This window comes from Lampris incognitus, chromosome 9 (genome assembly GCF_029633865.1).
Source record: "Lampris incognitus isolate fLamInc1 chromosome 9, fLamInc1.hap2, whole genome shotgun sequence".
Lineage (NCBI taxonomy): Eukaryota > Metazoa > Chordata > Actinopteri > Lampriformes > Lampridae > Lampris > Lampris incognitus.
The window spans coordinates 42455083-42478828 of NC_079219.1; positions in this window are offsets into that span (position 1 = coordinate 42455083).

Here is a 23746-nt window from a genome sequence, read left to right on the forward strand (position 1 = left end):
AGTCCAAACTGACACTTGGCCGGGTTGACTATCAGGCCGTGTTCGTCCAGACGACGGAAAACCTGTTCCAGGTGCGCCAGGTGCTCTTCAGCTGACGGACTGGCCACTAATATGTCGTCGAGATAAACGAACACGAAATCAAGGTCACGCAACACCGAGTCCATCAGCCTCTGAAAGGTTTGCGCTGCCCCCTTCAAGCCAAAAGGCATGCGCATGAACTCAAAAAGCCCAAACGGGGTGATCACTGCGGTCTTGGGCACGTCCTCTGCGCGCACGGGAACCTGATGATAGCCGCGCACCAGGTCCACCTTAGAGAAAATGGTACCTGCCAGGCGTATGGAAAAGTCCTGTATGTGTGGGATGGGATAGCGGTCATTGGCGGTGACGTTGTTCAGGCGGCGAAAATCGCCGCAAGGCCGCCACGACCCATCCGCCTTGGCACCATGTGAAGCGGCGAGGCCCATGGGCTGTTGGAACGCCTCACTATACCCAGACGCTCCATGATGGCGAACTCCTCCTTAGCTATAGCCAATTTTACCGCGTCGAGGCACCGCGTGCGCGCAAAAACTGGCGGTCCCAGAGTGGGAATGAAATGTTCTACCCCGTGTTTAGTAACCGCGGTGGAAAAGGCAGGTGTAGTCACCGATGGAAAATCCGCCAGCAAACGCTGAAAAACATCCCCTAATCCTAAAAAGTTAGCGTGTGTTACCGGCCCGGCTCCCCCTGTCACGCACGGAACAGTGGCGAAAGACACAGCATCAATTAAACGGCGGTTTGCAACATCAACCAGCAGACCATTAGCACACAGAAAATCCGCGCCGATAATAGGAACAGTAATGGCGGCCACTACAAAGTCCCACTCAAAATGGCTCCCGTGGAAGCAAACCGTCACCAACCTTGTGCCAAACGTCGCAATGGACGAACCGTTAGCTGCACTTAACTGTGGGCCGCCGCCTTCGGCCGACCTGTCTGTCTTAGCAGGAGGGAGTAGGCTCTTTTGCTAGCCTGAGTCCACCAGAAACCGTCTTCCTGACATCGTGTCCTTAATGAAGAGCAGCTCACTACGTCCGCCAGCGCCCACAGCTGCTACTGAGCACTGAGCGCTGGCCCTGGAGTTTCCCGCCGCCTCAAACGTGCACGGAGGGACGCAGCGCCTCGCTTTGCCGCCGAACCGCTGGTGGAAGAAACAGAGGCCTCTCCCGCGCTGTCTCCGGGCAGTCACTTCAGCCACCACTGCCTCCGACGTCGGCTGCAGAGGCTCCGATGCCACACTCTGCATAGAGAACCGTCTGGTAGCCAGCAGCACCCGATCGGCCTCCTCAGCCAGACCTCGGCAGTCACCAGCGGCCAGACACGGGGAGTTAGCCAAAGCCGCACGCACAGGAGACGGGAGCTGGCGCAGGAAAATGTGCGGGAAAAGGAACCCACCTTCGTCTGAGCCTAGCAGCGACAGCATATTGTCCATGAGATCCACAGCCGTCCCGTCGCCCAAACAGGATAGGGAAAGGATTTTATCTGCCCTCTCTGCGGTAGATAGGCTGTACCTCCGGAGCAGAAGATGTTTGAGGGCGACGTATTTATCGTGTTGCGGAGGGACGCGCAACAGCTGCATGGCATGGCGTGTGGACTGCTGGTCCAGCGCAGCGACGACCAAATAGTATCTGGAGTCGTCCACGGAGATTCCACGCAGGTGGAACAGCGCCTCGACATGCTGGAACCACGAGGCCGGGTCGCTCTGCCAGAACTCTGGGAGTTTCACAGCCGCGGCGAAACGGCCGGCTGTGAGAGTTGGGGCGGCGTGGCCGAAGTGGATTCACACTCATCTTCTGCTCTAAACATGTTCAATTCGGGGTCACCAATGTGGCAGGAATGAGGAAAAACACAGGAGACCAAGGCGAGTTTGATGTTTATTCCTCAACTCCAAAAACCAACTGCAGCAGGTACAACCCTGCACCGGCGAGCCCGGGAACGTAAACCACGCCCCCAGCCCACAGTCCTGCTGGGTGAGAGGCATAGCCCCTAGTGTCCGCCACAATATATATATGATTCTTTGTATGATTCTTTGTCGAACCACCTTAGCAGCTGATGAGTGCGAGACGCACGAAACAGGCCTGTACTGCTACGCATTAAAACTTTTTTTCCTGCATTTGTATTGATATTCTGCTCCTCATTAGTTGAGCACTTATAACACCATTGACGGTTTCGAAAAAAACGCTATATATAAATATATGCAGAACTCGCAATTATCGCTTAGGCTATGAGTATTGATATATACGTATATAGTGTGTGTATATACATGTATATACATAGTGTGTGTGTGTGTATGTATATGTAGCCGGGTGGTAAATCTGTTAAATATGTTAAATGATTTTCCACTTAAATTTAGTATAGTTTAACTGTTAATATATGTAATTGTTACACTGTCAAGCCATGTAAAATGTCATTTGATGTAGTTAAATTGTGAAGCAGATTGTGAGTGTATTTTTATAGTTTTGGTTGTCATTGCATGTTTTGACCAGTAAGTGGCAGTGTTGCGGACTTTTATTGTAACTCCGTGCAAGTTATCCAAGTGCATCTTGGGTATTCTTTCTTTTTTTTTCTTGTGTGGAGCACCTGAAGATTGCGGTGTGACGGTGCTCTGACTCCGCAGTAAGTAAGGGTAAATATCTTGTGAAATATACCTGTAACATTATTCCAAACAATATTGTATGTCGGTAATTTGACAAGATGGTTGGATTTAGACGCTACTGGAGTTGATGTTCAGTGATTTTGGGCGCGAGCCGTCGACCACTGTTCGCCATTGCAGGCATGACAAGGTAATGTTGGCGTGAATAAAGCCACACCATGCCATTGTATTTGGGATGTAAAGGTTTTATATGCATTTTAATTCTGTTTAAAGGTAACTGACAGAGTGAGAAGTTGCGCAATCTTCAGGAAGTTCCACATGTCTTTGTTAAACCCTGTTTAACATACATAGTCCACTGCCGTATTTTGCACCGTATGTTGTATGTTGTATTTATTTTCCTTTTAAAATCTTTTCTGTTAAACTTGCCACATCTGTGAACATTTATGAGCTGTTTGCTCGAAAGACACAGGAATTTATGCACTCAGTAAAACGATCTGCATTCGAAGGTTCAAACAATAAAATTAAAGCTACAAGAACCCCGGAAGTAATTGTGTCCTGTGTGGTATCTAATTCCACGGGCTACATAATTTTGGTACCAGGAGTGGGGTGTAGCTAAAACATTTTTTTTAAATTGGCAACAGAGTGGCTTATTTTTACTTAAAAAAAAATACGGCAGTGGTGAAGATTGCTGGTGACGTCCGTTGGTGTTGAGTCTGAAGCCATCCTGCTGTGGAGGTGGTGACCAGCGAGAGACGACGTGAGGGGCTCTACGAGGTTCTGGTGCTTCCTGTGTCACACGACTCAGCCGTACCAGCGCAGAAGACTCCAGCGCTAACTTCAGCTTCAGACCAAGATTCAGCAAGGCTCCAAGTTAAAGACTGTCCTTGTAGTATCCTTGAACCAGGTTTTGAACTAAATATCCTCATTTATACTGGACTGAGTAAAGATTAATATATCATTATGTCTAGTGATTCTGGTGATGAAGGGAGTTCACGTAATGATAATGGCCACACCTCAGGTGGCATAACGGGTATAGGTGAAGGTGCTACAAAAGAAATGCAGACCACCATGCAAGAGCTCGCCAGACTGCGAGATGAGCTCACCAGGTTAAATGGTGAAGCAAGGGCTCAGAGAGCAAGTGATAACAGTGCACCCACACGTTCATACATCTACGTTCCAAGAGAACGCCAGATCCAAGCATTTAGTGGGGAGTGTGGTACAGACAGGATATCTGTCGAAGAGTTTATTGAAGAGGTTGAAAGGGTTTTAAGATACAGAGAGCAAACAACAGAAGAACAATGTGACTATATACTATCTCTATTGCGTGGCCCTGCATTGGAAGAGGTGCGACTATGCATTAGGGGTCAGTCAGTGGGGCCCAGTGATTTATACTCTTACCTGAGCAATGCATTTGGGGAAAAGCGCAGTTCCACACAGCTTTTGCAGACCTTTTACAACCGTAACCAAATTGATGGAGAAGACCTCCGTGACTACTCCCATGCACTATCCCAGATTTTGAGCTCTGTAGTGAAACAGTCCACAGATGCAATACCTAATGAGAAAACTGTGCTCAGAGACCGGTTTTTTGAGGGTTTAAGAGAAGCAGCACTCAGGCGTGAACTCAGGAAAATGGTTAGGGACAAACCAGAGAGCAGTCTTCTAGATGTGAGGAACGAGGCCCTCCTGTGGGAGATGGAGGACAGCAGGTCTCATCGTCCCAGGGTCATAAAGAGCAACCAAGTTACATCAGAGGTTCCGGAAACCCAGTGCTCTATTATTAAAACAAACAATGACCAAGGTACTGCATTAAATGATGTTCGGAGAGCAGTAGCCCATCAGGAAAAACAGCTAGCAGAGTTAGGCAAAACACTTGCTGATCTAGCCTTTGCTGTAGGTGAACTGAGTAAGCGCAGCACTCAACAGACATTCCTAGAGCCCAAGCCACGACCTAGACCCCAGCCAAAGTTCACACCAGATGGTCAGCCTATCTGTTTCAAGTGTAGAGGCATAGGTGACATTGCAAGAAAATGCTCACAGGCCAGAGGGGGTCAAGGGGACGCAACACCTAGTTCTTATGTAGTGCAGGAAAACTCGCACCCTCAGTTGTCATGAGCCACACAACTCGAGGGGAGGAAGCTGGCTCACCAAAAGAGACTCCAGACAGAAGCAGGATCTTAGAGCGTGCAGTCGGAGAATGTAAAACTGTTGAGGTGAAACTACGAGGTGTTACAGTGTCCTGCTTACTTGACACTGGTAGCCAGGTCAGTACAATTTCTGAGAGTTTTTTCAGAGAACACCTGTCAGTGAAAGGCGAAGACATTCACCCGGCATTTGAGTGGTTAAAGATCACTGCAGCTAATGGATTAGACATACCCTATATGGGCTATGTGGAGCTTGATGTAGAAGCCATGGGTCTGACTATCCCAGAGCGAGGTTTTCTGATAGTTAAAGATTCTGAACACTCTTCCTCTGTTCCAGGTCTAATGGGGATGAACATTGTCAAAAGATGCAGAGAGCTAGTACACACTGAGTTTGACACCACACTGCAGGAGACGTTTGACTCAAACTGGAGAGAGGCTTTTACTCATCTTCATGCAGTACATGCAACAGACAGACTCTCTTTCGCTAGGGTAGCTGGTAAGGATGTAGTCCATATACCTGCTTCATCCGCTGCTACAGTTATGGCTAGGGGACTCAGGACCGTGAGTGAGGATGGTTCTTTTTTGTTGCTGGAGTCTCTGGGTGTCCCCGTTCCTGGAGGTTTGGTTGTTGTGCCTACTTTGGTTTCATCGGGCAATCACAGTTTTCCAGTCCGAGTCATGAACATGTCTGATGAAGATATCTGGCTAGGGCCACGGACTAGGCTAGGGGTTTTGACTCAGGTAGACTGTGTGAAAAGTGATGAGCTTTGTGAGGTACAGTTCCAGAGAATCTCAGCAGACACTGAACAAGTGAGTATCAGTGAACACCCCGAAACACCGACAGATGTGCAGGAAATTCTCGGCAAGCTCAATTTTTGTGGTAGCCCAGAACAGCAAGCACAGCTGACTTTGTTACTGGAGAAGTACTCTTTTGTGTTTGCAACAGAAGATGAAGATCTAGGCCACACTGACAAAGTACAACATGAGATTCATCTGACAGATGACATACCTGTAACACAGCCATACAGACGAATCCCACCCACACAGTACAGTGAAGTCAGGGAACATATTGGCAAGCTGCTTAAAAAAGGTGTCATTCAAGAAAGCTCTAGTGCTTATGCTTCGCCCATAGTACTAGTGAGAAAGGCAGATGGTTGTCTGAGGCTATGTGTCGATTACAGGAAACTCAACTCAAAGACAAGACGTGATGCATTCCCGCTCCCGAGAATTGATGAGAGTTTTGATGCGCTGAGAGGGGCAAAGTTCTTTTCGACCATAGATCTGGCGAGCGGATACCACCAGGTAGCTATGCATGAGAGAGATCGGACTAAGACTGCATTTACTACACCGTTTGGTCTGTATGAGTACGTGAGAATGCCTTTTGGTGTTTGTAACGGTCCAGCTACATTTCAGAGACTTATGCAAGTTACTATGAATGATCTCATTTTTCAGATACTCCTGGTCTACCTAGATGACATCTTGGTTTTTTCAGAGACATTTGAGCAGCATTTGGAGAGACTTGAGACTGTGTTTAAGAGACTGGCAGAGACGGGCCTTAAGGTGAAGTTGCAGAAGTGTGCTTTTCTACAACAGTCAGTAACGTTTTTGGGTCATCAGGTGTCAGCAGAAGGTATAGGAACTGACCCCTCCAAGGTCTCTGCTGTTAAGAACTGGAAGGTCCCAACCACTGCCAAAGAGCTGCAGTCGTTCTTGGGTTTCTGTAGTTACTACAGGAGATTCATTCGAGGCTTCTCACAGATTGCCGGGCCACTGCGTGACCTAGTCAACAAATGTTCAGGTGTGAAAAAAAACAGGGAAAGTAGGTCACCAGTTTTGTAATATGTGGACACCAGAGTGTGACTCTTCCTTTGAGCAGTTAAAGGAAAAACTTACCTCTGCTCCCATTTTGGGTTTTGCCGATTTCACACAACCATTTGTAGTTGAGACAGATGCTAGTCAGCATGGATTAGGCGCTGTATTGTGTCAGCAGCAAGGTGACACCAGACGTGTCCTAGCATATGCTAGCCGCAGACTACGCCAGGCTGAGAAGAATGACCGAAATTATAGTAGCATGAAATTGGAGTTGCTTGCCTTAAAATGGGCAGTTGCTGAAAAATTCAGGGGTTACTTGCTTGGTTCAAAGTTTGTTGTCCTGACTGATAACAATCCCCTCTGCCACCTCAAGACAGCCAAGTTAGGTGCTATAGAGCAGAGGTGGGTAGCGCAACTGTCTGTTTTTGATTTTGAGGTTAAGTACCGTCCTGGTTGCAGTAATGCCGCCGCAGATGCTCTCTCTAGGCTGGAGTTTGCAGGGGAGCCTGAAACAGACCCTGACTCGGATTTTGACGACTGTATCACTGTGTGTAACCTGATTGAGCGAGGAACAGTTCTGGATCCTGGTCTTGTCTCTAGAGGTCTGGAGTGTTACAAAGTGAGACAGATCCGTGCTGGGGAGTCGAGGTCTGGTGAGACAGGTACTAAACAGGGCAACACCCCCACACTGCCAGGTTATACCAAAGAGGAGCTGATAGGTTTTCAGGCCGGTGACCCCACCATAAAAGAGTTTAGGGCATTTTGGGATCGGGGGAGGAGGCCATGTCCCAGAGAGAGAGCAGCCCTGTCTAGTCAAGTGAAAAGATTGTTGAAACAATGGAGATGCATACAACAACGAGAAGGGTTGTTGTACAGGGTTATCACAGACCCACGTCATGGAGAAGTGTGGCAGTTACTCGTGCCTAGTTGTTTGAGGGACCAAGTTCTAGAAAATGTACATAACAACATGGGACATCAGGGCATAGAGCGCACTGTAAACTTGCTAAGAGGGAGGTGTTTTTGGGTAGGGCTATGCGAGGATGTTGAAAGCTGGGTTAAAAACTGCGAGCGGTGCATTTTGACCAAGATGCCTTAGCCAAAAATCCATGCTCCAGTTCAGGCATTCCTGGCCTCCCGACCTCTAGAAGTGGTGGCTGTTGATTTTACAGTGTTGGAGGCAGCTTCAGATGGCCGTGAAAATGTCCTTGTTGTGACCGATGTGTTTACAAAGTTCACACAAGCGTATGCTACCAAAGACCAGAAGGCTGACACTACAGCTAAAGTTTTGCTCAGGGAGTGGTTCATGAAATATGGGGTCCCAGAGAGACTGCACTCAGACCAAGGTCGAAATTTCGAGAGTGAAATTATAGCAGAGCTGTGCAAACTCTATGGGGTTAAAAAGACACGGACAACTCCCTACAGGCCACAGGGAAACGGTCAGTGTGAAAGATACAATCGCACACTCCATGACTTGTTAAGGACACTCCCACCAGAGAAAAAAAAGCGTTGGCCAGAGCATCTGTCTGAAGTAGTATATGCCTATAATGTCACTCCTCATTCCACCACAGGGTACTCGCCTTATTATTTGCTTTTCGGGGTACAGCCACATCTCCCAGTAGATGCTTTATTAGGGCGTGAGTGTGTGTCAGACAGAAAACAGGATTGGTTGTCTGTTCATCAGGAGAGACTCCGACAGGCACACGAGAGAGCCAGAGAGTACTCAGAGCAGAAGGCAGCTGAGAGGATCTCACTGCAAAATGAGAAGGTGTATTGTCCTCCTGTGGACATTGGTCAGTTGGTTTTCCTACGTCACAGACCCCCAGGTAGACATAAGATTCAGGACACATGGACCTCAACAGTCTACAAGGTAGTTGACATCCAGGGTACCACACACACTGTTGAACCTTTTGAGGGAGGTCCCATTAAAAGAGTTCATAGGTCAGAGTTGCGACCTTGTGCAAAACCAGTTCCCAAACCAAGAACTAGAACTAGGTTACAGACCACTACACAGCCTGTAGCTGAGGATGAGGCTGATTTTGTTATTGTTGAGGAAGTCATCCCTCGCCGGCTTGTGCAAGTACCTAACCTGCCTCTTGCAGCAGAAAGTGTTAGTTTACATGTGACAGCACCCACAGATGAGAGTGACGGTGAAGGACCTGAGGAAGGTTATTCAGATATGAGAAATTGTGGCACAGAAACAGAATGTGTTAATGATGTGCATCCAGACGTTAGCGGCAGTGACTTGCCCATTATTGAAAACAGGGACAGGCCCGCACTAACAGATGATGCTGGTGGAGCAGGACGTAGAACCTATGCACCTAAACCTGCCATTAGGAAAAGCAAGCGGGAAATGGCTGGATCTCATTCAAACCCATTTCATCTGCCAAAGTCAGCCTGTAATGCAGTCTCAGTCAGCACAGACATGGTCTCTAAGGTTTTGACAAGCCTGGGTGCTGCTCTCTTTGAAAAGGCCTTGCAGGGAGTATTTGAGTCAGTTCATGTTTCGTAGTCACCGAGGACGTTGACTATATTTTCAGGGGAGTATGTAGCCGGGTGGTAAATCTGTTAAATATGTTAAATGATTTTTCACTTAAATTTAGTATAGTTTAACTGTTAATATATGTAATTGTTACACTGTCAAGCCATGTAAAATGTCATTTGATGTAGTTAAATTGTGAAGCAGATTGTGAGTGTATTTTTATAGTTTTGGTTGTCATTGCATGTTTTGACCAGTAAGTGGCAGTGTTGCGGACTTTTATTGTAACTCCGTGCAAGTTATCCAAGTGCATCTTGGGTATTCTTTCTTTTTTTTCTTGTGTGGAGCACCTGAAGATTGCGGTGTGACGGTGCTCTGACTCCGCAGTAAGTAAGGGTAAATATCTTGTGAAATATACCTGTAACATTATTCCAAACAATATTGTATGTCGGTAATTTGACAAGATGGTTGGATTTAGACGCTACTGGAGTTGATGTTCGGTGATTTTGGGCGCGAGCCGTCGACCACTGTTCGCCATTGCAGGCATGACAAGGTAATGTTGGCGTGAATAAAGCCACACCATGCCATTGTATTTGGGATGTAAAGGTTTTATATGCATTTTAATTCTGTTTAAAGGTAACTGACAGAGTGAGAAGTTGCGCGATCTTCAGGAAGTTCCACATGTCTTTGTTAAACCCTGTTTAACATACATAGTCCACTGCCGTATTTTGCACCGTATGTTGTATGTTGTATTTATTTTCCTTTTAAAATCTTTTCTGTTAAACTTGCCACATCTGTGAACATTTATGAGCTGTTTGCTCGAAAGACACAGGAATTTATGCACTCAGTAAAACGATCTGCATTCGAAGGTTCAAACAATAAAATTAAAGCTACAAAACCCCGGAAGTAATTGTGTCCTGTGTGGTATCTAATTCCACGGGCTACATATATTAATACTGATACAGGAAAAAAAAGTTTAATACATTGCAGTACAGGCCTGTTTCGTGCGTCGCACACTCATCAGCTGCTAATGTGGTTCAACAAAGAATCATACAGTTATTTATATATATATATATATATATATATATATATATATATATATATATATATATATATATATATATATATATATATATATGGGCATTCAAATCACTCGACGACCAGAGTCAAGGCTGACTTACAGATGGAGTCACTTGCCAGACAGTACAAATGAACATGTTATCTAGTTATCTATACATATTCCAGTGTCTATCTATCTTCTTGCCCAGATCTTTTTTTTTTACCACTATTGACAGTATAATGTCTTCATTCATCTGGGCCAGTAAACATCCAAGAGCTGGTAGAACACTACTGCAGAGGAACAGGTCCCTGAGCAGACTTGAATTGCCCAGCCTCATAGGCTACTACTGGGCCACTAACACCCACAAGATCATGCTCTGGTTCACTTCACCTCAAAGCAGCTGCTGTAAGATTGAGGCAAAGTCATGCTCCCCTTCTTTACTCCAAGCTCCTGCATTCAGCACCCTACCCCTTTCCCCCTCACAATTCACCTCTAACTCCATTGTATTAGGCACTTTAAAGACCTGGGTACAGGTCAGGTGTCATTTTGGTTGCGACTCTGGTGTGTAACAATCCCTTGCTTATGCCAGCCAAGATTCATCTTCGGTATTCCACACTAGAAAAGAGGGGCCTCTGCTGCCTGGGAGACCTGTATTTAGTAGATGGTCTATTTGCCAGTTTCGATCAACTGCGTATGTCTTGGAGCCTTATGATTTTTTCAGATACCTGCAGCTAAGAAACTTCTGTAAAGCTTACTACCCCCTCTTACCTCAATTCCCCCCTCCCAGAAGCATAAACTTTTTACTCAAATCAGGAACCTTGTCCAAAGGTCATGTCTCCTATTCCTATGACCTTTTATCCCCAGCAGATGAGTCAGTTGTTAATGAAATTAGAGTTTGATGGGAAAAAGAACTGCAGACCACTTTGTCAGATGATTTCTGGAAAAAGCTCGGGAAGCTGCCAACTCCATTATAGCAAGGCTCAATTCTCCAAACTTTACGCAAGCAAAGTGGAGGAAAATTGTGAAAGTCCTTGGAATTTTTTTTTTGAATCGTCATCACCTTTTTCTCCCCAATTGTACTTGGCCAATGACCCCACTCTTCTGAGCCGTCCCGGTCGCTGCTCCACCCCTTCTGCCGACTGACCGACCAGAGGAGCTGCTTGTGCAGGGACCAGGACACATACCCGCATCTGGCTTCCCACCCGCAGACATGGCCAATTGTGTCTGTAGGGATGCTCGACCAAGCCGGAGGTAACACAGGGATTCGAACCGGCGATCCCTGTGTTGGTAGGCAATGGAATAGACCGCTACGCTACCCGGACGCCCCCTCCCCTCAAATGATTTGGTTATGTCCTAAACCGGTTTCTGGTATTCATTTTTTAACATGATTTCAGACATTTTGAAGTTGAGAATCTGTCCGTCCCCTCACATAGCAATCTCTGGTAGACCCCCTCCCCGCCATGAAATCACTACGATGGCTATCCAATCTAATGTTATTGCCTTTGCCTCTTTAATAGGCCATAGAAACATCCTTCTTCTTTGGGAATCATCTCAGCCAGCTTCTATGAAAGCCTTGCTACAGCATATTTTGTTTCTACTTAAACTGAAAAAATAAAGTTTACACTGAGGGGCTCCTCTGATAGGTTTTATTCTCACTGGAAGCCATTGATTGAATTTGTTCACAGCCTTCCTCCTGGCGAGATGGTGCCATAGAAATCAGGCTTAAGCCCGCCTGAGGTGAACCAAGTACCTTCTGGCCTGCCCACTTCATACACAACCAACTGTTACCCAACCTCATTCATCATCAGCCGCTTCTCCGGGGTCGGGTCGCGGTGGCAGCAAGCTAAGTAAGCCACTCCAGGCGTCCCTTTCCCCAGCAAAGCCCATTACCCAACCTCACAAAGCACAAAAAGATGGCTCCGATGCCAGTGGATGGAATGAAGTAGTTACTCATGTGTTTACTTACTCACTTTTTATTGTTTTATGTTTTTACTTATCTAACTGCTTAATTTTATTTTCTATTTATTTATTTATTTATTTATTTATTTTTCTTGTTTTTGCGATCATTTGGTGTGGTCGGGCGTCCCTACAGACACAATGGGCCGTGTCTGTGGGTGGCAAGTCGGATGTGGGTACTGCACTCGCGCCTCCTTTGGTCGGTCGGGGCACCTGTTCGGGGGGGGGACTGGGGGGAATAGCGTTATCCTCCCATGTGCTACGTCCCCCTGGCTGTCCCCCAGCCCTCCCCGTATTGGCAGAGGGGGTGGAGCAGCAACCGGGATGGCTCGGAAGAGTGGGGTAATTGACTGGATAAAATAGGGGAGAAAAGGGGGGGGTCCAAAAAAAAAAGTAACTGCAGGAATTTCTGGCAAGTACTGGTTGCTCCCTACATATGGCAACAATCTTCCGTATTTATTATTTGTCTGGGCCATTGGGTAGTGTGGCAAGACGGAAGCCTTTTCACTCCCACTTCTACCGCTATTTACAGATTAGGCCTTTTGTTCAGAAGGGTTTCCATCCTTTCCTTGAGATACCTCTGACAACATCAATCGATACATGTTTTTTTTTATCACTTTAGTTTTTATTGAAGTTTTTAGGTCAATACAAACATGGCATCCGTATTCAGAAGTAAACATTGAATTATCTACATTTACTTGCACACAAGCCCAACAGGGCAACTCAAAACAAACAAACAAAAAAACACACAAAAAAATGAACTACATGAGCTTCCTGTGGGTCTAACTTTCCAGTCTTAAGTGTTGTCATGAATTATGTTGTCGCGGGTTTGCTCCTTAAACCATGTCCATTTCTTCCACTGGTCTTCCATCCGAGGTACTGTAAGTCTCAATCGATGAGTCAGGTTTTCCATTGTATGAATGTCTTCAACTATTTCCATCCATTGTCCTTGTGTGGGGGCGTCCACCTGGCACCATTTTCTTGTGATTGCCTTCTTAGCCGCAATCGGCAGTATCTTAACCAAACATCTATCACTTGACCCTATATCGTCGTTTTTAAAATTACAGAAATAGAGGGTCATATAGCTCTTAGGGAAGTCATATCCAAGTACCTTTTGTATTACATCATGAACCATCTCCCAAAACATCGCTAGCTTATTACATTTCCAAAATATATGCGCGTGGTCTACATCCTCTGTTCCACATTTCCTCCAGCATGACAGTTTGGTGCTGGAGTATCTATTTTTGATTTTTGGTGTAGTAAAAAAACGTATCAGATTTTTCCAGGAGAATTCCCTCCATATCCGCGAACTAGTGGAGGATTGATGAACTTTCCACATATTCTGCCAGTCCTCCTCTGTAATTTCTGTGCCAAATTCTAATTCCCATTTTTCTTTTATATATGTAGTTGAGTGTTTATTAGTTGTGAGAGCTTGATATAGTACAGATATAGTCCTAGATTTTCTCCCTTTATATGCGTTGATTATAATTTGAATCACACTGTTCACCTCCATGGAGGGTCCTCTCCTGATACGTTTGTTGTAATAATCCCTTAATTGTAAATATCTAAAGAAGTCGTGATTCTCCAAATCAGACTTGTCTTTCATACCCTGAAAACTCTCCATCTCCCCTTTTTCCTCTAGAGTGCACCATGCTGTGATTCCCCAGTTAACCCACAGTTTAAAAACTGTGTCATGCCTCGCTGGAGTAAAGTCTCTATCATAGGCTACCCATCTCAATAACTGTACCTCATCTTGTAATTTGTTGATTTTAATCAATTTAAACCATAACTCCAGTGTAAATAATGTGACTGAATCCATGTGGGTTTTTGTTTTCTTGTATACTTCTTTATCCCCTAAAATATTCTGGATAGGGTACCCACCATATTCCCTTTCCATGACTTTCCACTTGGCCATGTAATCTTGCCTACACCAGTCAACAGCATATCTCAGCTGGGCAGCTTTGAAATATTCTTTTAGATTTGGTAAACCCATACCTCCCTTTTCCTTTGAGAGTTGGAGAGTTTCATACCTTACTCTGGGCTTCTTCCCTCCCCAAATAAATCTAGATATTGTCCTATCCCACCTATCAAATTGAGCTTGAGTCACCTCTACAGGCAACGATTGGAATAGATAAAGAAGCCTTGGTAGAATATTCATTCTAACTGTCTCAATTCTTGAGCTGAAGTCAAGTGGCAGAGTGGACCATCTATCAATATCCTTTTGCATCACATCGTTGATCTTGCCGTAATTTGCTTTATGTAATTTAGACAATTCCTTGGTAATGTAAATTCCCAAATATTTGATTTTGTTTAGATTCCAATTAAAGTCAAATTTTCCCTTGAATTCTGTGGTTGGAGTATAATTGAGAACTAGCACCTGTGTTTTTGAGATGTTCATTTTATATCCAGATAAATGACCATATAGTTCTAGTAGCTTCATTAGTTGAGGGAGTGATGTATGTGGTTGCTCAAGATAGGCTATGACATCATCCGCAAATAGCCCCACCTTGTGGACAGTGCCATTCACTGTCACTCCATTAATTCCTTCATTTTGGCGAATGGCCTCCGCTAAAGGCTCAATGAATAACGCGAACAGTGTCGGAGACAAACAGCATCCTTGTCTTGTCGACCTCTGCAAAATGAACTTGTTCGTTAAACTCCCGTTTATTTTAATCCGAGCATTAGGTTGTTGATATAATGTTTTAATACACTGGATTGACTTATTGCTGAACCCTAGTCGTTCCAATACTGCATACAAAAAATTCCAAGACACCCGATCGAATGCTTTTTCTGCATCTAAACTTACTAATAGTGTAGCTTGTTTTCTCTTACTCGCTTGATCAACAATATGCAATGTCCTTCTGATATTATCATGCGTTTGTCTTTCTCTCATGAATCCTGTTTGATCTTCATCTATCAAATCACCTATGAATGAGTTTAACCTTTTGGAGATAATTGTCGTATATATTTTATAATCTACATTTAATAATGAAATAGGTCTGTAGTTCCCACAATATTCTTTATCCTTTTCCGGTTTTGGAATGACTGTGATTATTGCCTCTGACCATGATGGTGGTATCTTATTATTGTGAAGTGTCCAATTGAAGGATCTCAGAAGTATCGGTGCCAGCTCTTCCCTAAACACTTTGTACCATTCTGCAGGGTATCCATCGCCGCCCGGGCTTCTATTGTTTTTCAAAGAATTTATTGCATCTATCACCTCTTCCATCTTGATGTCAGCTGTTAATTTGTCATTTTGGAGCCGTCCAATTGAGGGTAAATCTAATTAATTCAAAAAGGTATTAATTTCCGCTTCGGATGCAGGTGTGGGTTGTGAATATAACTCTTTATAATATCCCAAAAATATGTCCTCTATGCTTTCTGGTATATTCGTTAACTCATTTGAATGGGGGTCTCTGATCTTATGTATATGGCCAACTGCTTGCTGTTTGCAAATACGTTTTGCCAACAGTTTAGTTGCACGCGGGCCTGTTTCATAATATCTTTGTTTGAGAAACAAGCTTTTTTTCTCAACTTCATCTAACAGTTCTTTATTAATGTCTGACTTAGCATTTCTCTTAACCTGTCCGTATTCTTTCTGGATATAATTGATCTTGCCTTTTTGATCAATGCTGAATGCGCTATTAACTTTCCCCTGATGACCGCCTTCATGGCATCCCAAAATATTGTTGGGTCTACTTCCCCATTGCTGTTTTCTTCTAGATATGTCCGAATATCCGCCTTTAACATAATCTTACTCTGCTCACTATTCAGTAGACCCACATTAAACCTCCAAACCGTATTTCGCTTTCTACAATTCAAATTAATTTCTAAATATACTGGATTGTGATCTGAGATATCCACCCCTCCAATTCCACACTCCTTTACTCTGTAAATATCGTCTTTGCTCATAAGGAAATAGTCTATCCTTGAATGAACTTTATGTACAGCTGAGTAATGTGTATAGTCTTTTTCCTGAGGGTGTAATTGTCTCCACACATCATCCATCCCCATCTCTTCCAGTGATATATTTACAAATCGAGTGACCTGTGTTTTAGTCCTTTTGATACTGGTCGTATCCATTTTGTGATTCAAAACGACATTCAAATCTCCCCCACAAATTAAGACCCCCTCTGACTCGTTTGCTATCTCATCAAACAAAGATGTAAAAAATCTTTTATCACTTTCAGGAGGGGCGTATATATTTACCAATGTCACTGGTTTGTTCTCTAACCTCCCCTTCACTATAGTATATCTCCCCTCCTTGTCTCCAATCTCCCTATCATAATCGAATTGAGTTTTGTTTGATATTAAAATTGCAACACCTCTCCTGCGCCCTTCCTTGTAGGAGCTATAATATGAATGTCTGTACCCATATTTCTTAAGTTTCCCATGCTCTATCTGTGTTAAATGGGTCTCTTGGAGGAATATGATTTGTACATCCTCCTTTTTTAGCTTAATCATAACCTTTTCCCTCTTCTTTAACATATTTAGACCATTAACATTCAGCGACATTATTTTAGTAGTGTGAACCATCTAGACATCTTGATACTCTTTTTCCATATATTCCCACAGAGCTCCAGACAAAAAAACTACAAATATAAAACACATTAATCAACAACAAAAATAACTTCCAACTAAAGGGGCCTAACCACCCCGAGTCCCCGTTGGTAGGTGAAGGGGAAATCCTTTTCAGAAAGGGCCCCACTCTAGACTTGACATTTTGCCCATCACATGGGATAAGCCTACAGCCTTGTCTAGGCATGTCCAACGTTTGGCAACCATATAGCCTACCTCTCTCCGTGGCATGTGATGAAAAAGCCTTTTGTAATGGAGCTCAACTCAGTCAGAACGATACCAATCCTACTTTCTCCGATAGGCCTGGAGCTTCTCTTTCGCTCGTTGTGCAGCTTCACGTCTTCCTTTCGCGCCTTGGACTCGTTGCCACCCTGCTCGCGTCCCAGTCGCCTCCACCTGCTCTGTGGCCGTGGTTGCCGTGTCATCGTCTGGTATCTCGATGTCGCAGCCTCTCATCTTCATGTCCATCACAGCTTCCCTGGCATTGTCGTATGTCTTCGTTCCGTTGTTCCAGTGGATCCTTATTTTGGCGAGGGGTGTCTGGAAACGAATTCCTTTACCCTTTAGCACTTTCTTAATGCCCAAATATGATTTTCTTTTCCGGACCACTTCAGCTGCGTAATCGTGATCAAAGTAAATACGTTTGTCCCCTATCTCTATCTTGTTCTTTTTCCATGCTTTCTTGAGAATCATTTCTTTTATATCAAACTGTTGAAAGTTCACCACTATTGACCTGGGGGGAGCTGTCGGAGGGGGTTTCTGAGCGAGGGCTCTGTGAGCTCTTTGTATCTGGAGATTGGTCCCTTCTTCTAAGTCAAGTTGAGTATTCAAGAGTTGTTCCACGTACTGGGTAATGGAGCCTCCCTCCGTTTCCTCTGGCACACCAAAGATTCGAATATTGTTCCTCCTTGACCTCCCTTCCAGGTCCATTATTTTTTCTTGCATCTGGCGCGTTTGGATCGACATGTCCATCAGTAGTTCTGTCGAGTCCGCCTGCCATTCCTCTAGCTCGGCTATGCGCTTCTGGGCTTCACTCATGTGCGCTTTCTGCGCCTGTATTTCGCCGTTGCTCTCTGCAAACTTCTGTGTCATCTCTTCTCGGAAGCAAGCAATCTCTTCCTTCACTTCCCTTTTCACCTCATCTTTGAGTCTGGCAAAGTCACCTCGTAGCTCTTGTTTGAATTCTTGTATCTCTTTAGCGATAGCTGCTAATCCGGCACGCAATGTCTCAGCTGTGTCCGCCGCCATTGTAGCTTCTTCTACCTCGTGTTTGCTATTACCTTGCTCCGACTGTTTCTTCGCTCCCTGTGTATCTGGTGCGTTACCCTTTTGGATTGTACGGCTACCTTTATTCGAATTACCTCCTCTTCTCATTTCTCCTTTTTTTGCGTCGAGTTTAGTGTTTTAGAGGATTTATTTTAGCCAACTTGCGAGAGGCAGAAAGTTGTGCTGCTATTCAAGTCGCCATCTTACCGGAAGTCCAATCGATACATGTTTAGCCACAGAGGCTAGTATTAAAGGCATCATCACAAGGATCTATAATAAACTAGCCACTATAAATCCTCAGTCTATGGCTAGCCTTAGAAATCTCAGGGAGCAGGATCTTGGTACTCCTCTCCCTGATGATCTGTGGGATGCAATTTTGGATCAGGTACAGTCTTCCTCTCCATACAGTAAATTTGGACTTCAGTTTAAGATTGTTCATCGTGTCCACCTTACCAAAACTAAACTGGCCCAAAATTTACCCAAACATTGACCCCACTTGTGACAGATGTAAACATGCACCAGCTACCTTGTTGAATATGTTCTGGACATGCCCTGATCTAGATACATTTTGGTCAGCAGTAGCTAAATCTACTACTACTACTACTTTCAGCTGCTCCAGTTAGGGGTCGCCACAGCAGATCATCCGTTTCTGTTTCTTCCCGTCTTCTGCATCTTCATCTGTCCCACCAGCCACCTGCATGTCTTCCCTCACCACATCCATAAACCTGTTAGGGTTTGTAGAAGACCCCAAGCGCACGACACCAGACAGAGATGGGGTTAGCCGAAAACTGGCGTACTTTATTCCTTACGCATACCAATAGTCAAACATAGGAAGGCAACGAGCGACAAGGAAAAACGGAAAGTCCAAGGGGAAAAAACTCGCGGGTAATCCAAACGGGAACACGGCAGGATACTTCCACGGGGAAACTTTGCAAGGGAAAAACATGAATCAAGGGCTGGGGTGAGTTCGGAGAGAAAAGGACCGTGAGGGAGAAGTAGCTGCTACTGCAAGGAGGTTACAACACGAACTGACAACGGGCACGTGGGAGGCCACCAAACTTAAGCCCAGCCCTGATGACTAAGCCCGGCCCTGACGAGCCGAGTGGCTGCCGGCGCGGGGTGGGCGGGCCACGGTGCGGGGTGGGCGAGCCGTAACAGTACCCCCTCTCCACGGGAGCCACCAGGCGACTTGCCCAGCTTGTCGGGATGGGAATGATGGAACTCAGTGAGCAGCCCAGGGTCCAGGATGAGCTGGCGGGAGACCCAGCTACGTTCCTCCGGACCGTAGCCCTCCCAGTCCACCAAATACTGGAACCCCCGTCCTCGGCGCCGGACGTCCAGCAGCTGGTGGACCTTCCACTGGGGGTGCCCAGCCACGATCTCGGGGAGGCGGAGCCGGGGTCGGAGGCATCAGAGGACTGTGGGAGACAGGCTTAACCCGAGACACATGAAACACGGGATGGGTGTTCAAGGAAGCCGGAAGCTTCAGACTCACCGCCGCGGGGCTGAGAACCTTCCTGATCTCAAAGGGCCCGACAAACCGGGGGTTCAGCTTCTTCGCGGTGGACTGAAGCGGGAGATCCTTCGAGGACAGCCACACCCTTTGGCCTGGTTGGTACGTAGGCGCTGGGGACCGGCGTCGGTTGGCTCCCCGACTGGCACGCTCAGCTGCCCGGAGCAGAGCAGCTCTGGTCACCTCCCAGACGCGACGACACCGGTTCAGATGGGCCTGCACGGAGGGAACCGCCACTTCCGGCTCCTGCGCAGCAAAGAGAGGCGGCTGGTAGCCCAGGGACACCTCAAAAGGTGAGAGGCCGGTGGCAGAGCTGACCAGGGAGTTGATGGCATGCTCGACCCAGGGGAGGAACCGGCTCCAGGAGCTGGGCTTCTTGGCAGCCACGCACCAGAGGGCAGACTCCACGCTCTGGTTCATTCTCTCTGTCTGTCCATTAGTCTGTGGGTGATAGCCAGAGGAGAGACTAACAGAGGCACCCAACCCCTTACAAAAGGCCCACCATACCTGGGAGACGAACTGGGGCCCTCGGTCCGAGATGACGTCCAGGGAAAGGCCGTGGAGACGGAACACATGGCTCGTCAGGAGGTCCGCCGTCTCAGAAGCCGATGGGAGTCTGGGGAGGGCCACCAGGTGCACTCCCTTACTGAAGCGGTCCACCACTGTCAGGATCACAGTGTTACCCTGGGAGGGAGGCAGTCCGAAGACAAAATCCAATGCCACATGGGACCAGGGCCGGCTTGGAGTTGGGAGGGGCTGCAGCAGACCCGCGGGTGCCTGGTGAGAGGCCTTGCTGCGAGGACAGACGGAGCAGGCCCTTACGAAGTCCCTGACGTCGTTCCTCATGGTGGGCCACCAGAAACGCCGAGCCAGAAAGGTGAAGGTGCGGTGGACACCCGGGTGGTAAGCAAACTGACTGGCATGGCCCCACTGGAGAACCCGGGGCTGGACTGTGTCCGGGACGAATAGGCGGCGTGGAGGGACGTGGCTCGGGGTGAGATGGGAGCGCAACGCCTGCCTGACCACGGTCTTGATGCCCCAGGTAACGCCAACCACCCTGGCCTCAGGAAGGATGGGACAGGGAGTCTGCCTTCGTGTTGCGGGACCCGGGGCAATAAGTCAGCATGAAGTCAAACCGACTGAGGAAGCTGGCCCACCGTGCCTGCCGACCATTGAGGCGCTTGGTTGCCCGGATGAACGTCAAGTTCTTATGATCCGTCCAGATGGTGAACGGCTGTTCCGCCCCCTCCAGCCAATGGCACCACTCCTCCAGAGCAGCCACCACTGCCAGCAGCTCCCGGTTCCCAACATCGTAGTTCTCCTCGGCGGGGAGGAACCGGCGAGAGAAGAAGGCGCATGGGTGGACCTTCTGTTCAGACGCTGACCGCTGGGAGAGGACAGCCCCCAACCCGGTGTCCGAAGCGTCCACCTCTACGATGAACTGCCTCTTGGGGTCAGGTTGGAGCAGGACCGGGGTGCTGGTGAACCTCTCCTTGAGGGACTGGAACGCAGAGCGGGCAGCCGGGGACCAGATGAACGGCTGGGAAGGGGAGGTCAGCCTGGTGAGAGGTTCTGCCATGCGGCTGTAGTTCCGGATGAACCTCCGATAGAAGTTCACAAACCCAGAGGAAGCTCTGTAATTCCTTTCGTGATGTGGGATCGGGCCAGTCCAGCACAGCCTGGATCTTGCGGGGGCCCGGGTCTGCCCCCTCTCAACGATGAAGCCCAGGTAGTCAACGGAAGGGGAATGGAACCGGCACTTCTCTGCCTTGACGAAGAGCCGGTTCCGGAGGAGACGTTCGAGTACCCGGCGGACATGCTGGACATGTTCCTCGAAGGTCCTGGAGAAGATGAGGATGTCATCGAGGTAGACCACCACAAACTCGTCGAGCATGTCGCGGAGAATGTCATTCATGAGAGCCTGGAATACCGCCGGGGCGTTGGTGAGGCCGAACAGCATGACCAGGTACTCATAATGACCCCGGGGCGTCTTAAAGGCTGTCTTCCACTCGTCCCCCTTCTGGATCCGGACCAGATGATAGGCACACCGGAGGTCCAGCTTAGTGAAGACTGTAGCCTGGGTGAGGGGCTCAAGGGTGGAACTCATGAGAGGAAGGGGGTACTTCTTTTTGACGGTTATCTCACTGAGTTGGCGATAGGCAATGCAAGGTCGGAGGCCCCGTCCTTCTTCACGAAAAAGAATCCAGCTGCCACCTGGGAGGTCGAGGGCCGAATGAGCCCCGCTGCCAAGGACTTGGAGATGTACTCATCCATCGCAGCTTTCTCGGGGATGGTCAGACTGTACAGACGACTGCTGGGAAGGGGTGCCCCAGAGTGGAGGTCGATAGCACAGTCATAAGGCCGATGAGGAGGAAGAGATTGGGCCCGGGTCTTGCTGAAAACCTCACCTAACTCATGGTACTCAGGGGGAACAGAGGAGAGGTCGGGAGGCGGGGTACTAGGGGCACGTCGGGGGGATGGGGCGGGAGCCGCCTGGAGACATTGGGCATGACAGGAGGAGCTCCACTCCATGATGGTACCGGAGGCCCAGGCGATGTGTGGCTCATGCTGCACGAACCAGGGGCGCCCTAGGATCACAGGGACTAACGGGGACTGGATGATGTAGAACCGAAGTCTCTCCACATGTTTACCTGCTATGGTGAGAGAGACAGGGTGGGTGCGTTGGGTGACGCTGGCCAGGCAGCGCTCGTCCAGCGCGAAGGCCTCCATGTGCTTCTCCAGCGTCTCTAGCGGGATGTTAGCCTGGGCAGCAAACTCTGAGTCCAGGAAACACTCATCAGCCCCCGAGTCGAGGAGTGCACCCACCGTGAGCCGCTGGTCAGCCCAGGCCAGGGTAACGCTAACTAGATGGTTCTGTGGGGCAGGACGGCGGGAACAGGAAAGTCGGCTCAGTAGGATCTCCCGGGGCCCCAGTGAGCCTAGTCTTTTGGCCAAGTGGGGCAGCCGCTGATCAGATGTCCCTTCTGGCCACAGTAGAGGCATTGACCTGCCTTGAACCGGGCCTCCCGTTCGGCCGGACTAAGGCGCATGCGCCCCAGCTGCATAGGTTCCTCCCCTGTTGTGGTCTGGGGCGCGGGGGGAGAAACGGCCACAGGGAAAGTGGGGCGAACAGGAGTAGGGATCCTGTTAGGAGTGCTGGACGACTGGGGAATGGACGGGGATCCACGCAGGGCTCGCTCGCGCCTCCTGTCCCGGAGGCGTCCTTCGATGCGGATGGCGAGCTTGATCAGGTCCTCGAGGGAGGTGGGCTCCTCCCTGGTGGCTAGCTGGTCCTTGACAGCTTCGCTGAGACCTCTCCAGAAGGTGACCTGAAGTGACCGGGCGTTCCAGCCGCTCTCAGCTGCGGCCAGCCTGAACTCCACCGAGTAGTCTGTGACACTGCTACTGCCCTGCTGGATACTGCTCAGCCGAGCACCAGGGTCCTGGCCACCGACTGGATGGTGGAAAACCTTCCGTAGTTCCGCCTCAAAGGCCTCGTAGATGAGGCAGAAACTGGCCTTCATGGACCAGGAAGCAGTGGCCCACTGAGCTGCTCGGCCTGTGAGCAGGTTGGTCACGTAAGTGACCTGGGCAGCATCAGACGTGAACATGCTGGGTTGGTGCAGGAAGACCAGCTCACACTGCATGATGAACGTGGCACAGGTCTCAAAGTCGCCATCAAACGGTCGTGGGCTGGAGAGGCAGGGCTCCCGGGGAACTGGGTTGAGCCCCACAGGGTTAACTGGGGCCGCGGGCCCAGGGGGCGGGTTACCCACGACTCCAGGGGCAGGCTGGCCCGGCGGCTGGATGGTGAGAGCCGCCGTGATGGTTTGCAACTGCCGCAGGATCTCTGCTTGTTGGCTCGCCAATGCCGCCTGCTGCCTCGTTAGGTTACCCACACAGGCCTGGAGGGGCAGGACCCGAGTCTGAAGATCTCTCACCACGGCGGAGGCCGCCTCTAGCTGCTGGGTGTGGGAGTTAGTCAGTTGGATCTGTCCAATGAGAGCCGCTCGAAGCGGGCTGGCCGGTACGCTCTCTGTGTCGGCTGGGGTCGTCATGGTTAGTTCGTACTGTTAGGGTTTGTGGAAGACCCCAAGCGCACGACACCAGACAGAGATGGGGTTAGCCGAAAACTGGCGTACTTTATTCCTTACGCGTACCAGTAGTCAAACATAGGAAGGCAATGAGCGACAAGGAAAAACGGAAAGTCCAAGGGGAAAAAACTCACGGGTAATCCAAATGGGAACACGGCAGGATACTTCCACGGGGAAACTTTGCAAGGGAAAAACATGAACCAAGGGCTGGGGTGAGTTCGGAG